At 51.7% G+C, this 15,865-nt stretch overlaps 1 protein-coding gene across 1 annotated transcript in view; it reads right to left on the minus strand.

Moving 5' to 3' along the window:
* Window positions 1–13,878, minus strand: part of Cpt1a (carnitine palmitoyltransferase 1A) — a 62,500-nt gene extending 48,622 nt beyond the window's left edge. The window contains exon 1 of the mRNA XM_057779279.1: window positions 13,819–13,878. The gene's annotated coding sequence lies outside the window, so the exon portion shown is untranslated. The remainder of the gene's footprint in view (window positions 1–13,818) is intronic.
* Window positions 13,879–15,865: the final 1,987 nt, after the last annotated feature.

Raw genomic sequence — 15,865 nt, forward strand, 5'->3', positions numbered from 1 at the left:
GATCCAATGCCATCTTCTAGGTTCCAAGGGCACTGCATGCACATGACACACATGCAGACATTCACGCACACAGGACATTGCTGTCACACATCTTCCCTGGAACTCTGGGCTTCTTTTCCACATTCATGTCTGAGCAGCCACAGGCGGCTACCTACTACCGTGTGTGTGTGTGTGTGTGTGTATACACCATGTGTGTATGTGTACAGTGTGTATACCGTGTATGTGCATACCATGTGTATGTTTGTGTGTCTGTATACTGTGTGTATGTATATACTGTGTGTGTGTATATATACCGTGTGTTATGTATGCCGTGTGTGTGTGTGTGTATTTGTACATGCAAGAATTTGTGTACAAGAGGTCCACAAACTTTGCCATACTGACCCTTGTGTCCCCACCCCAGCTCCCAGGAGTCTGGTTGCTCCCTTGCTGCACCCTGGCCTCATAAGGAAGTGAACTTAAGCTCTTGGCCCATCAGGAGTCCTTCCTCTTCTTTCTCTAGAAATGTGTTCTTGTCTCAGAGGCTAGGCTTGGGGATAGGCCTCTCCCTGACTGATCCACCCTCTGGCCCCTCCCCTTATCTCCTTTCACCAGGTGTATTCAGCTCTGATGTCCGTCTGCCAATAGAAAGCCAATCTGTTCCTCAGATGGCTCTCTGCCTGGTTACTAAAGGCACCCACTGCCCTGACTCCTATTCTCCCTTCCCAGAAGCTCTTCTAGTGGTCACACCCTGCCTAGCCCGGGTCCTAAGGCTGTGTCCTTGTGTCTGTGCACCTGGGAACCCTGACATACTAGAAGAATGGCCCTCAGGGTCAGCTGGCCCAGCCATTCTATCTGGCAGGCCAGCTGTGCCTGGACATAGGCCACTGGCATTGGGTAGCCTCCTCCTCCCTTCCAAAGGCTGTTGCAAAGAGGGCATGGCAGGCCTCCATGGTGGCTGGAGGGCTCTGCCAGGCTCCATACAGTGTGCACTAAAACACGGATTTCCCAGTACTAGACCACACTTCCAGTTCCTTCTTCCCGCCTCAGGTCACCAGTGGCTCAAGCTTGGCCTACCACATTATCTGCTATGGCCTCTAGCCCCTGACCTCTGTCTCCACTGATGGGAGGGTCTTTTTCGGCTCTCTGTACCTTGGGAGCCAGCCAGACCCCTGTCCCTAATCAGATCTCTGCAATCCACACTTGCTTCAAGGCCAGAAATACAGACTGGACTTAAAGAGGCACGTGAGCCCACCAGCTCCCCTCAGCCCACACCCTTCCTTTCCAGGGCACAGACCCAGTCTTTCATTGCCCCTCCCAATTCTCCAGTGTCTACAGTCACTCCCAGAGCTGTCCCAAGTGCCCTGTGAAGCTCTGCTTTGCATGTTCACACCACACACACACACACACACACACACGGGGACATACAAAGAGCTGGCTCGCAGGGGGCTGCTCTAACCCATCACAGCCCAGCATGGAGAGCTAGTGTCCCTGGGCACAAGGTTTACACACAGGACCACGGGGAAGTAACTGCACCGCAGGGCATGCACCTGTGTCCCAAGTTCAAAGAGGGCCACAAGAACATATACTGGGAAGGAAAGCATAAGAGAGAAAAATATACAGATTGAAGGAAAGAGGGCTTGGACCTCCCCTCGGTCACTCACTGTCCCTCCCAAGTTGTTCAGCAAAAACAATTCGGTATCTAAGGTGTCTAAACCAGGCTGGCCTTGAACTTGTGACTGTCCTCTGGGGTCACAGTATCTGCCACCACACCTAGCATTAGCCTTTGAACTAGAATTCTAAACTAGAGTGTGGGGTGGGGGAGTTGAATGCAACACACCCTCTAGGTAAACACACTGACTGCTCCACCCCAGAAACAGGTCTGGCCGGTACAAAGTAAAGTCCCCTCAGGGACTGTTCCTAACACAAGGTGGCTTCTTGCCCTGTGTCCTCAAACTGGTTCACGCCGAACCGCAGGTGGCTGCTGCAGCAAGAACCCCCCAGGTGCCAGGAAGATGTTCAGAGACACATCCAACATGCCAAAAGCAAAAAATCATGATGGAAGAGGGCTAGGTTGTGGTATCTGGTGTCAGTATTTCTGAGAAGTGGGTGTCGATCTTGCCTCTGCCCCAAGTGGCAGCATTAGTGTGGTGACTGCCACTCCCACATCCCACCTGCCAACCTCCTTGCCTGGGAACGTGTAAGTGCCCCCACACTCAGGCCCAACACCATGTATGTACCAGCCCCACTGCTGGGGAGGGACCCCCAAGGAGGGCTGCGGCATGTGCTACTGGCACACCAAAATGCAGGAAAACCACCAACCTCGCACGTCAGGTCTGCTGTGTATCTGTCCCCAAGCTTGCAATTCTGTACCTCCATCTACACTAGACCCAGTGGCTCCACCGTTTACCCACTACTGACTGTCCTCGGAGTGTGTGTGAGTGAGTGAGTGAGTGTGTGTGTGTGTGTATGTGCGTGCAACCTCAGGTATTGTTCCTTAGGGGCCGCTGCACACACTGTTGTTTTCTCACCAGCCTGGGGCTTCACTGATTGGGCTGGGCTGGCTGACAGCAAGTCCCAGAGATGCTCCTGTGTCTACCCCTCCAAAGCTGGGATTACAAGCATGCACTACCATGCCTGACCTTTCTCAGGTCCTTCTGCTCGCAAGGCAAGCGCTTTACTGACCGACCCATCTCCTCAACCCTTCCTGGGTCACTCCCATTCTCACCTTTCATCATGCTTAGCCAAATACACGCCTCCAACAGGGCCCAGTTTTGGCCAGCTACTGACTCCACATTCCCAAAGCCTCGGCAATGCCTCAGGACAAACTGGGTCACTCACCCGTGCTTCCTGGCAGAGGGCGTCCCTTCCCACGCTGTGTTTAATCATCCCCCAAGACGCTGAAAGCTTTCAGAGATACCAATCTTACTCAATGCTCTTGATTGAATCCTGAGGACCCTGCAGACTGCATCTCACTTGCTACTGACACACAGTCTTCATTCTCAAAGTTTTGTTTATTATTACGTGAGTGTGTGTGTGCACGATGGATGTGTGTGTGTGGAGGTCGGAGGACAACTCCGTGTCGCTTCTCTACTCTTACATGTACGTGGGATCCGGGGTTGATGTCACCAGGCATGCACAGCAAGCACTTTTCCCACTGAGGCATCTTGCTGACTTCAGCCTGTCTTCACTTTAATAACGTGGCTTGGAGTGGTGCTCCAGTCCTTGGCTAAATAAATGGCACTGTGCTTTGCTAGTGGGATGTGCCCACTGGGCTCGCTCTCTCCATTGCCAACCCCTCTACAACAAAAGCATTTCACTTCTGAGGTCAGCACACGAGCCCTAACACTGGCCATGCCACCAAGCTGCCAACCCTGAGGGAAAAAACCCACTTCCCTTCCCAGACCAAGCCCTCTTAGCATCCCCGTCTCCCCGTAGTTCCCCGCAGCTGCAGGGTTTAGGCAGGCAGCCAGCTAAGAAAGGAGGGGAAAGTTCATGAGAGGCCCAGCACACCGCCAGAAACTGGCACATGCCAGAGAAACTGCAATGTGGAAACCGTGTTCATCATATAAATCAAACAGGAAGACTTGCGCAGGGATGACAGGCTTCCGAGCAACTGAATTATGCAAATAGGTTCTGTGCTCCAGGGAGTATTTCAACATGGCCCTGCAGCACACAGATGGGGAGCCAGATAGGTTGGTAGACAAGTAGGAAGGACAACACACAGGACAACACTCAGGGCGGTGGCTCACAGTTCACCATCAGAGATGGCAAGCAGGCTTGTTTCATGTTTTCCATAGTAAAGAAAATGGGAGATACCCATTCGCCCAACCACATGGCACACACCAAACAATGCCTAATTTTTGTGTGTGTTCATGTGTGTTCACACATGTCCAAATTGGTGTCTATCACTCTCCACCTTATTGGTTGAGACAGGGTCTCTCATTGAACCCACAGAGCACTAATTTGACCAGGCTGGCTAGTCAGTGAGCCCCAGGGATCTTCCTGCCTCTGCGTCTCCAGTGTTGGGATTACAGATGTGCACCATTGCTCCTGGCTTTTTATGTGGGTACTGGGGATCAGAACTCAGCAAGCACTTTACTGACTGAGCCATAGCCTCAGCCTCTGTCTTTTCCGTTGCTTTATTTATTTATTTATTTATTTATTTATTTATTTTGACAGGGTCTGTGTAGCCCTGCCTGGAACTCGCATAGATGAACTTTACTCTGCCTACCAAGTAGGATTAAAGGCATGGACCCTAACACTAGGGCCCCTGATATAATTTTTTAATTAATTAGTTTTACTGCTATCCACTCATTAAATTCTAACTAACTCTAAGAAATGAATCCATGAGGTCCCCATTCACTAATGAGGAAAACAAGACTTAGACAGCAGAAGCTCACTTACGGTCACAGCCAGCCAACAGCAGAGCAGGAATCTAGTCCAGCTCCGGTGCCAACGGGCATGTTCTTACTTACCAAGGTACAGTGGTGACAGCAAAGACCAGTTTAAGATTCCTGCAGTTGCAACACACATCGACTTAGGTCACTGCTGTAGCCAAAATGATAGGTGGCAGCCAGCAGGAAAACTCACTTATTACAAACAGGCTAACTCTCAGTATGGCTTAGCTGCCCACCAGAATTTCATAATTCACCTGGCATGCAAGAGCAAGCTCTGCCTCCAGCTAATCCCTCACCAGCTGTCCATCTCACCTGGCAGTAAACAACTGCTGGAAATCCTTAGAGAAGGGGTTACCCAGGAAGAGACAGCTTAGCAGGATTCCAGATCTAGGAACATGGCAGGCATCCCTCACCAGGAACAGCACCAGGCTGAGGAGCCCTGAGCCCTGAGCCTTGCCCCTGGAAGGCCCCAAAGATCTGCCAGTAGGGTCTCTTATCACCCGCAATTCATGGGAATGTTCTCCTCTACTGAACAGATATGGCTCCAACTTAGGCTGAGCGCGGTGGCGCACACCTTTAATCCCAGCACTCAGGAGGCAGAGGCGGGCGGATCTCTGTGAGTTTGAGGCCAGTCAGGGCTACAGAGTGAGTTCTAGGCCAATCATCAGGGCTATACAGAGAAACTGCCTCAAAAAGGCTGGAGAATAACTGAAGACAACACTGGCTGTGGGAGTACATGCCTCTGGAGTACATGCACATGTGAAATGCACACACACACATCAAAAATAAAAAGGACTTAAAACCCTCATATGGCTGGTATGTCCAGAGGAAGTGACTTAGAATGAATGGGACATGTGCACCTTGTGCTTCCGGCAGGTCTGGGCAACAAGGAAAGCCAAGGAATGTCTCAATACATTTCAGTGGCCGTAACAGAAGAGCCGATTTACATCTTATAAAGATTTACATGCCTCACAGTTCCTGAGGCCAGGGAGTTCAGCACAGCTCCATCCTGGTAAGGGCCTTAGGCTACGTCCTCTGACGGAAGAAGCCACTGGTCTGGTGGGAGCCTGGACAAGAGTGGAAATGAGCACGTGCAGAAGAGACGGCAGGGCCCAAGGCACCGACTTGGTGCGCCTTAAAAGACCGGATTCCAGCTCCGGACCAAGACACTAGCCTCCTCTGCTTCAGAGACTCCACCTTGCAAACTCAGTCACTCTGGCTACCAGATTTTGACAGCTTTTTTCCCTTGGGGCACTTGTGGTCGGAGATGAACCACAGCAAGGGGCCTCACTGGGAAAAGCTGTACCCTGAATCCACGGCTGAGCATTCCTGTCTGCAAGCTCTAAACCGGCCACAGGTGTCGTCCCTCAGGGAGACACCCATGTCACCACGTGCCACTCGCACTGACGGGCTGGACTCGGCTGTTCAGGTCAGGTTAGGAAACGAATTTTGGGTAATGGCCATGACATTTTGAATGGTCTGATCTCAAAATCTTAGCAGTGTCAGGCCTGGTTAGTATTTGGATGGTAAAAAAGTAAATTTTCAGTTATCATTCAATCTACATCTCTCAAAAAATAAACCAACAGAACTCTCATCTGTCACACACTGCAAAAATTCAAGCTGGACATGATGAACACTTCTAACTCCAGCACTTGGGAGGTGAAGACAGGAGGATCATAAATTCAAAGGCATCCTTGGCTACACGGCCAGCCTAGGCTACATGAGACACTGTCTCAATAAAATAAATAGACAGACAGATAGGCAGGCAGGCGGGCGGGCGGGCGGGCAGACGGGCAGATAGAATAATAAAGAAAACCAGTGAGATGGTTCGCAGGAGAAACCAAACAACATGAGTTCAGTCCTGAAGAGACCCACACAGGACAGGGAGGGAGCCAATTACCCCAAGCTGTCCTCTGACCTACAGGTGGCACAGAAGTGCACACATGCACACGCACACATGTACATACATGTGCACACCTGCCCCACCACAAAAAGCAGTTAAACTTGTTTAATAACAAGGGAAACCCATGTTGACAAGGCTAACAGTACAGCCTATCCGTTCTGAAACATAGCACCTAGATCTAGTCTTGCCAGCGCAGAACGCCAGCGTGAGCTCTGACTGCCAGGAGGGGAATGCATCTATCAGCTCAAGGAGCTCAGAACCTCTCCTCATACCAAGATATTGTATGTATCCCACAAATGTTCCATAATCTCTGGGGCTGCTCTGCATATCCCATGCATGTTTGTCACCTCAGCACCCTGATATCTGCAATACAAGCAATGCAGAACACAGCAACAATCAAAACACCTGTCTAGTAGCAAACCCAGCAAATTCCAGCATCTAGAAGCTGTATTTACAAATGTCCCGATTTACAGGGGTAGGGGTCACATGCCACGGGCCACCTCCAGGTAAAAAAAATGCTATTAGGTGGGGCTGGAGACATGGCTTAGGGGTTAAGAATCTGTGCTGCTTGCAGAAGACCCGAGCTCAGTTTCCAGCATTCACACGGGTTACCCTGAACCCCTAATTCCAGCTCTAGTGCAGTCTACCTTCTCTTTGGACTCAGAGGCCACCGCCCTCAAGGGTTCCCACACACACAAATACATAACTAAAATTAATCTTTTTTCTAAAGACAATGTCTCACTATGCAGCCCTGGTTGGCTTCGAACTCACAGAGATTCGCCTTCCTTTGCCTATAGTCCTGGGATTACAGCATGTGCTACTACCTCCAACAAAAAAAATCTCAAAAAAAAAAAAAAAATACTGCAAACGGCAGTGGGCCTCACAGCAACCCTCCGTGCTCAGATGTGTCTAGTCTCGCTTCCTTCCGAGTGCCGCTCCTCTTCTGTGCGCAAGCCTATACTTAAGGACCTTCACTGACTCCAGCTCTACGCCATTAAGAAAGGAGGGGCTGTCACACAATGGCTGCATATGGCAGCCCTCCGGTAGCTGAAGAAGCCTGTGGTGTATATGTTGCCCTAAGGGAGCCTCGAGGCAGGTTTCTTGTGGATAGTCATGCCTCTGATGTCCCCAGCCTCAGCTCCAGAGAGGTATGTGGTGCCTTTGAGAAGTCCCCAGGGCACAGTGGCTGGGGTTCCCACTTCCTAGGTCAGCACGTGCATGCTCATCAAACTACAGAGTAGAGAGGTATGACGGAGGTCCTTCGATGGGCCAAGTTCCGAGTTCCCTGGCCGCCAGAGGATCCACAGCTCAAAGAAGTGGGGCTTCAAGTCTAATGCAGATGGATTGAAGACATTGAAGCTGAGAAGTGGCTAATCCCCAATGGCTCGGGATGCAAATGTATCATCAACTGTGGTCCCCTGGATCTGCACTCCTGAGGGCTTCCCCTGTGCTGAATCCCACACACCTCCCAACAAACCTAGCAGCCAGTCTCAAAAAGGGGGGGGGGGGCGGTATAAGACATGTTGAGTCAGTCCAATCTACTGGATGCTGTACCTCAGCATTACAATGGCCTGTGAAGGCCTGTGGTCCTCCTCGCAATCACGAGGTCACACTAAAATCACCCAGGGTCACAGAGAAGATGGCATTCCACTTCATCAGTCCCAGGAAAAGATCCAAATTTAGCCTCCTAAGTTCACTTTCTACGGGATGTATAATGTTTTCACTTCGGGGACAAGGCAGGGAGAGTGCACGCTGCTCCTCGGATGACCCAAGTTTGGCTTCCAGTCCTCACAGAAAGCATCTTACAAGCATCTCTCTCCAGCCCCAGGGGAGCCGATGTTTCCAGAGGCACCAGCACTCAAAAATTTAGAAAGTAAAAAAAAAAAAAAAAAAATTAAAAACCTATTATGTGTCATGGTGCACTTTAATCCCCGCACTGGGGGGCGCATAGGCAGGTGGATCTTTGTGAATTCCAAGACTGGCATGGCCTACATAGCAAATTCCAGGCCAGGTAGGACTACAAAGCATGACCCTGTCTCAAAAACAAAATTGAAGAAATCCTTTCTTCTTTTTTAAGCGTCAGAAAGTTCGAGATTGTGCATAGGACACACTCTTGGAAGACAAAGCTGCTTCAAACTTAGAGACCTGCCTGCCTGCGCCACCCAAGTGCTGAGACTGAGGTCTAACTCCTTATTGGAATCTCCTGGGAGTCAGGGGATGCAGGAGAGCAGGCATCGGCGCTGCCTTCCTACAAGGGAGATGAACACCCAGGCGTGCTCACATCTCGTCCTGGTCAGTCTCGGTCTGCACGTATGACGTGGCAGTCACCACTAAGGGCCATGCTCAGAAAATGGCTACAACACAAATGTGGGATCACTTCCAGATATGTCTCTCAGGGACAGACATCATCCTCTTGTACACTGTTAATTAACACAAAGCCGCACAGCACTCCAGCTCCCACGCACTGAAGGATGCCCGTGTGCAGTCTAGCACCTGATCTTTCATTCAGCACCACATTCTGCTGTTCCAGCAGGAGCTTGTACAGTCAACACAAATCCTTCAAGGAAGTGTCTGTCCTCGCTCTTCCCTGATGTGGGAGTGTCATATCAATCTGTTGATTTCATTGGTTAAGTAATAAAGAAACTGCTTGGCCCTCATAGGTTAAAACATAGGTGGGTGGAGTAAACAGAATAGAATGCTGGGAGGAAGAGGAAGTGAGCTCAGATGCAAGGCAGCTCCTCTGAGAGACAGACGCCATGCTCTCCTCTCCAGAGCAGATGCGATGAAGCTCTGACCCAGGATGGACGTAGGCTAGAATCTTCCCAGTAAGCGCACCTTGGAGTGCTACACACATGAACAGAAATGGGCCAAGCAGTGTTTAAATGAAGAGTTTGTGTGTCATTATTTTGGGGCATAAGCTAGCCAGGCGGACCAGGAGCTGGGGCGGTAGAAACGCAGCCCGCGGCTCCCACTACATTTCCCCCCACCCCACCTATGCCAACACCTCAGCCTGTCTTCTGACTGACTGACTAACCTGGACAGTTCATTCGTTTCTTTTCAGACACCTTCACTGGCCCACAAGACACAATGAACGGGTTGTGCTCAACAAACTGGGAAGTGGACCTTCCACAGAGCACGCCAAGGGCCACAGCTGGGAAGCTAGGGTGAATGCTTTAATAAACCAATCAATTTCGTAGAGGCCTGAGGTGGAGGTAAGAGGATCAGTTCCACATCAGCCAGACAGCCTGGTCTACAGAGTGAGTTTCAGGCTAGCCAGGACTACACAGACTCCGTTTCAAGGTGGGTAGAGGTGTGGGGAGTTACTCAATGTCCTTTCAGGGCTTCATAACAAGGCGTGTTGAATTCTCTATTCATGGCTTTACCCAAAGCCAAGGGAACCCTAAAGGGAGCCTGGACGGTGGTAGGATGCTGGATCAGGTGCGGAACAGCATGGAGGAAGTGAACTAAGGCAGGGGCCCCACCACTTCCTCTGACCCCTGCCTCCCAAGCATGGACTTCTAGGGGTATGACCAGTGAAACTCCCAAAGGACCCCCACCCTCTTAAGATGATATCAATAGCTGAGTCAGTCCAGTGGAGAAAGGCATCCCAACCTCTGTCCTTCCTTCCCTCATGGCTGCTCGGGGTCAGGGTCAAGAAGACAGCAGGGAGAGCTAATTCTGGGGGGACTCAAGAAACAGAAGCAACAGACTCAGCTCCAGGCACACTTGGACAAGGGGACAGAGTCAAGATGACTCCTGTGTTCCTAAGGGTCACAAGCCACCAGCATCAGTGTACAACATAGTATTTAGTATTTTTTTATTTCCTTGTTTTAGAGACAGGGTTTTATGATGTCCAGGCTAGCCCCAAACTGGGTATGTCACTGAGGCTGATCTTAAAGTCCTAATTTTCTGCCTCCACCTCCTAAGAGCTGGGCTTATAGGCATGGACAACTAAACCTGGCTCTGCTATTTTGGGTTTGTTTGTTTTCATTTTATTTTTTGAGAGAAGGTTTCGCAATATAGCCCTAGAATTCAAGGCAATCTTCCTGCCTCAGCACCCACTGGGATTACGGATGTTTTCAGCCATGCCAAACTTCCACCTTATCTAAATGGGTCTGTGTGCAGCATGGGTTGCCACTCCTCAGAGGTACAGGCAGCAGCCACTGTTTCCCAACCTTCCAAGTGGCAGTTACCCAGGTGTTGGGCCTCTCAACAGGCAGCATGTTTTCTGTTATTAACTTCGGAAAAACATCCCTGAAGGTCAAAACAACTCGCACAAAAAGGGCAAAGGTGGGCACTTCCCAGAACGAGGCTGCCACGTTACCTAAACAAGGCAAAGCTGGCCTTAGCCCAGGGCCGCGGGGACCCGATGTCTGCTGCAATATTTGTATGGGGTTCAAGGTGAAGGGTACAAAAGGCAACAAATATTTGAAGTCAACAAGTGGAACTTACTCCTTGTGTTAGGTAAGAAATTAAGACCAGAACAAAACAAAACAAACCAACAAAAACTCTGCATAGCCTAAGGTTTGGCTCAGAAACAAGTTCTTGTGTATCCCACTCAGGATTCCAACGCCCTGGTAGTGTAGCTGGCCCTGCTCTCGCTCTCTTCTATCCCCCTTGCAAGTGCTAGATGGTGGGTGTACAGGCATACACCATCACAGTCCTAAAGAAACTGCTCACAGCGGGGGTCTCGGCACCTGCTACCAAGTAGGTAGGCAGGCAATCACACAGCATCCCTATTTCCGCTTTTTTTTTTAACTCCACACAATATGCTGGCATTGCATCTCACATTTACTTATGGCAGTGGAACGTACATACATATACACACACACCACACACTACAGAACGTGTGCGGAAGTTGCGATAATTTTCACCTTGCAAGTTCAGAGATCGAACTCTCTCAGGTCGTCAGGTTTGGCAGCAGGCTTATTTTCCTGACAACAAAAGTTCTTGCAATAAAAGCTTAAATTGGCATTAATTCAAGAGTGTGCAGTAATCCTTTTCTCAGCCTGCTAGGCGCGCCTCCGGCTTAACTCCCCTCCCCTTCTTCCCTGAGCTGGGGGTGAATCTTTGTAGGTTCCCAGGCCGTCCTTGAACTCCTGGGTTCAAGCGACCCTCCCTCCTTAGGGGACTGGACTTCTGCTAAGCACACTTTAAAACGATTCACCTTGGACTACCATTTATTCTAACTTAATTCAGTGCAGGCTTCCACCAGCTGCAGGACTTTGGCCTACCGGTAAATATCTATGCAGGGTGACTAAACATATTTTCCGACAAAACAAAACCTGCAAACGGTCAAAGTACGGGGGCGTCCCGGGCCTCCGGGCGCCTGGCGACCAAGACTGCAAGTTCAAGGCGCTGGGGAAGGGAAGGGCACTAACAACCGCGGCTTCCCGCCCCGCCCCTTCCCCCCCACCGCGGCGGGGGTCACGTGGCGGCTGAGAAAAGTAGGGGAAAGGTTACGAGAGCCCCGCCCCCGTGCTGGCGCGTCCGGGGCGCTCGGATCCTGTTCCACCCGCCGAGCCCACGCAGGCCTTCCGGAGCTAGCAGGCGCGCGCCGCCCTGGGAATCACCGACCCGTTTTGTCCGGTGTTGCAGATGTCGCTTGCAACAAAACAGTCTGAAAACACTGTGCCTCCAAGGGTTTCAGAGAAACCCAGGCCAAAAAAAAAAAAAAATCATAAAACTTACATTGCTTTTATGAATGGGTAAAATGGGCAAGAGTAACCTCCAACGAGCGCCCCAAAATCCCGGGAGAACCATGCCTGCCCGTTCGGTGACCACTGGGTCCTGGCCAAGCCCAGCGGCGGTGGGAAGGAGGCGTTTCTCTCCCTCATCTGCAGTCAGGTGGCTTTCTAGCTCAAACTCGAAAGGTTTTGTCTTGTGCAAGTAGCCGCTTCGGCCAATTTTGATACAAAATCTGACCGGGGTTTGATTCCAGAGACGGTTAAGACTAAGACGGAGTTCAAAGCCGGGCGTGGTGGTACACGCCTGAAATCACAGCACTTGGGAGGGGGGCGTGTGCACGAAGAAGAACAGGGGTTCGAGACCAGACCCCATCTCAAAAAAAGTAATAAATAGATAAAAGAAAAATATTCAAGTATAAGGTTAAGTCTAGCGAAGTGTCGTAGTTAATTCACATAACAAAAGGGCTCTTGATGCTGTGACAAAGCCAGGCCAGTGAGACTCTGAATGCAGCTGGTGCCCAAACCTACCTACTGTCCTGCACTGTCCCCTGCTCGACAGTCAGATTTATGTCCTCACTGAGCTCAGTCGACTGACTAGAAAGGTGGGGGGGAGGGAATGTATGCTTGCAGGCACAAATAAAAGGCCAAAGCTGTATTTTACTCATTTGGCTTGTGGTTTTGACAGAGATAAACACGCTTGAATATCAGGAATGACCAGAAACCAGACGCCTGTGCGAGAAAATGCTGTAACTCAATACGTTCCGAAAGGCTTCTAAACTCACTTTCATTTTATTTACAAACTTCCAGAGTTAGCAGTTACCAACTAAAATGTGTCCATGGACAACTATTTGAATGCACGGAACAGAAAGGAGCTGAGAGAGTCGGCCCGGAGATGAGAGTACTCAGCTTGATCTATATCCAGCTTGGTTCACACTAAGAACTTTTTAACTCCTTCAAAAAGTGAGCATTCATCTATTTTCTGTGGCATTAAAGAAAGCCAGGCTCGGATCCACAATATGAAGACGAAGAAAAACGAAAGGAATCAGCTGTTAGAACACAGCCAAGCGGTTCTAGGGGCTGCCCAGACCTCACCGTCGGGCTGTCCCTGGCCAAGTTCTCTCAGGCCTGGTCACGTGACAACCCCCCCCCCCCCAGGCTCCGGTCCCTGCGCGACCTTGGGCAATCTCTGGGCACCCACCTGCCCTTGAACCCCGCGCTAAACAGAGAGTGAGGGGTGCTCAACACTTGAGTCTCAGCGCCAAGGGCGTGTCCCGACGGCTGCACTGCGAGGACCCAAGCGGGGAGGGGGCACCGGCCACCTGCCAAATTCCTAGGCCGAGCATCCTTCCTGCTGCCGCGCCCGACCCTTGGGAACCCCCCGGGAACAATCCACCTGCAGAGTGGCGAGTGGGATGGGACTGGGAAAGAGCTTGGCGTCCACACTTGCTCCAAGCCACCCGCGGAGTGGGGAGTGGGATGGGACGGAAAGGGATTTGACGTCCGTACTGGACAGGGACCAAGGAGTCATGCCTAATTCAGAGCATCCGTCAGGGTACACTGAGGACCCCAAACCCATGCGCAGAGTCTCCACCGTGGAGAGGGACACGAGGAGCCGAGGCCCCACGCGTCCCTGGCGAAGGCATCCTGCCCAGTCCGGGGACCAAGCATCCTTTCTCTCACTCCGGGATCCCTAGACCGGTCACTTCGCGGGAGAGGGGGTGCCCTCTGCCTCTCCAACGCGCAGCTCCCGCGAACCCCGTGGACACAGTCTGTATCCCCCTCCGCGCTCCCATAGGTGACACCCGCGCCCGGTCCAGGGCGGTGCCACATCGCTACCCAAGCACTGCCTTACCGAGTCTGCGGACGCCGGCAGCGGAATGAGCGAGCGGAGTCCCGGCCGGGGCGGGCGAGGCCAAGCGTACGGACGCGCGCCGCGGGTGATTGGCTGAGCTGGGCCGGGCTGCGGCGCGGGCGGGACGGGGCGGGGCCTGGACGGGGCGGGGCTACGGGGAGGAGTTCAGTGAGGAAACTGAGGCTAGCACCCGCGGTTGCCCACAATAGTCCTAGGACAACATTCCTCACCCATGAAGCCCTGTTTCTTCTTCTGCAAAAGGGGCTAACTCATTAGATAGGGCCATGCCCATAAATGTTCTTTGCATCACGCTTGGTTTACACTCGCGGCATATATGCATCGGCATATGAATTTCTCTACAAGCCTGCAGTTCATGTCCCGGACCTTTTTTCTTTTTCTTTTTCCCACCAAACAAACAAAAACAAGACAGGAGCTTGGCGGGGAATAGTTTGCCATCGCGGAGTGAAGAAGCCCAAGTCCCAAGCCTGAGTGACAAATGTTTCTCATCCTAGAGCAGATTGGCTCCAGAGGCCAACACACTCATAGGTTACCTGGAATAAAATCATCTGGGTAAAAAAAAAAACCTCATCTGTGGAACAATTAGGATCTGGGCTTATGGTGTGGTGCATGCCTGTCCTGTGTAAGGTCCTCGATTTTCAGCAGCAAAAAGCAATAGAATAGAATTACTCTTTGGACACCTACAACTAATAGGTGCCGGGCCAGAAGTGATTGGAACCTGGTGCGGAGTGGCCTCTGCGGAGGGACCGCCTGGCAGCACTCAGGGCGAAGGTTGCAGGGTGCGCTGCGGCTGGGAGGAGAAGTCGGGCCAGCCCCGGCAGGGAGCTCTACCCGCCAGGTGGGGCGCCTTCCCAGGCTGCAGATTCAGGCCCCCCTTATAGCAACTGCTCTATAAATGCACTGAAGGAAGATTGAAGGGAAGCACGCCTGGTCATGGAAGACTGGCTTGCCTCCATCTTTCCCTGTGTTACCAAGGAAAGGTTCAGCAGAGAAAATGAAAGTTCCCCTTTGATCCCGCCCCCAACTATGGTTAACCGTTGCTGTGTCTCAGCGCGCCCCCATTCCCATTGTTTTAAGAGTTCTGGAGATTGTTGTGTGTAACTTTACGGGTTTTAATTAGTTTATGTGAAGTGACTCGAAGCTAATCGGGGTATTTCATTTGGCCGCACAGTTCTGCTGTGACTTAACTGAACCGGCCTCCAAAGGACATTTCGGGACACCCCACACCCACATGCCATGGGCCTTCTTAAACACCCTTCTCTGAACACCTGTTTCTGGGCGTGAAAGCAGATGTCAAGTGTGACATGTGGGGGGCACCTACCGAGGTGCTATCTGGAAACACTTTCTTCCGTCCACCTGGCCTAAAGTGGTGAAGGGGGGAAGAACTTCTTATTTTCTTCGGCATTATTCTCACTATCATTATTATTGTTGTTGAGGCTTGCCTGGAGAAGGCGCTCTTCTCCGCCCTAGAAGGCAGGTGTCTAGGCCCTGCGCTGCTATCTGCTGCATCTGCCCTGGTGGCTCTAGACACCTCCTGCTGCTCCCTTCTTAAAGCTCCTTTACCGCGCACAGACTGTCACACTCACCTTAAATGCCCTTCCTCCTCTCCCTAGAATCCCAGCGCTAACCGGTCCCCTCCCCAAGGACACTTCCTCTCTTATCGGCGTCCTGCTTTGCGTCTGTCTGGATTGGCCCTGTGCCCTGTCTGTCCGGAAGGCTCTACGGCCTTGACCGTGGGCCCCTGTGCCACCTGCAGGCCGGGCGGGGCAGGAACAGGGGCGGGGACTTCGTCAGTAGGAGCGCCTTGGCGCCTCTTACTTCTGGTACCTGTGCCCAGGGGAGGTACGGTAATGAGTCAGAACCGCCTGCAACTGGTTTATGCTATGGGAACCTCCTTTTCCTTTAACTCTGTCCCCACTATGACTCTGCTCCAGGGACTGTAGTTCCCGAGTGGCTATTAATAAAGAGCTTAAAGAACAACCCCCACCCCCACGTGCGCGCGCCCGGGGCGGGCGGGGGGGGGGGGGGA

The sequence above is a fragment of the Chionomys nivalis genome, chromosome 8 (assembly GCF_950005125.1).
Source record: "Chionomys nivalis chromosome 8, mChiNiv1.1, whole genome shotgun sequence".
Lineage (NCBI taxonomy): Eukaryota > Metazoa > Chordata > Mammalia > Rodentia > Cricetidae > Chionomys > Chionomys nivalis.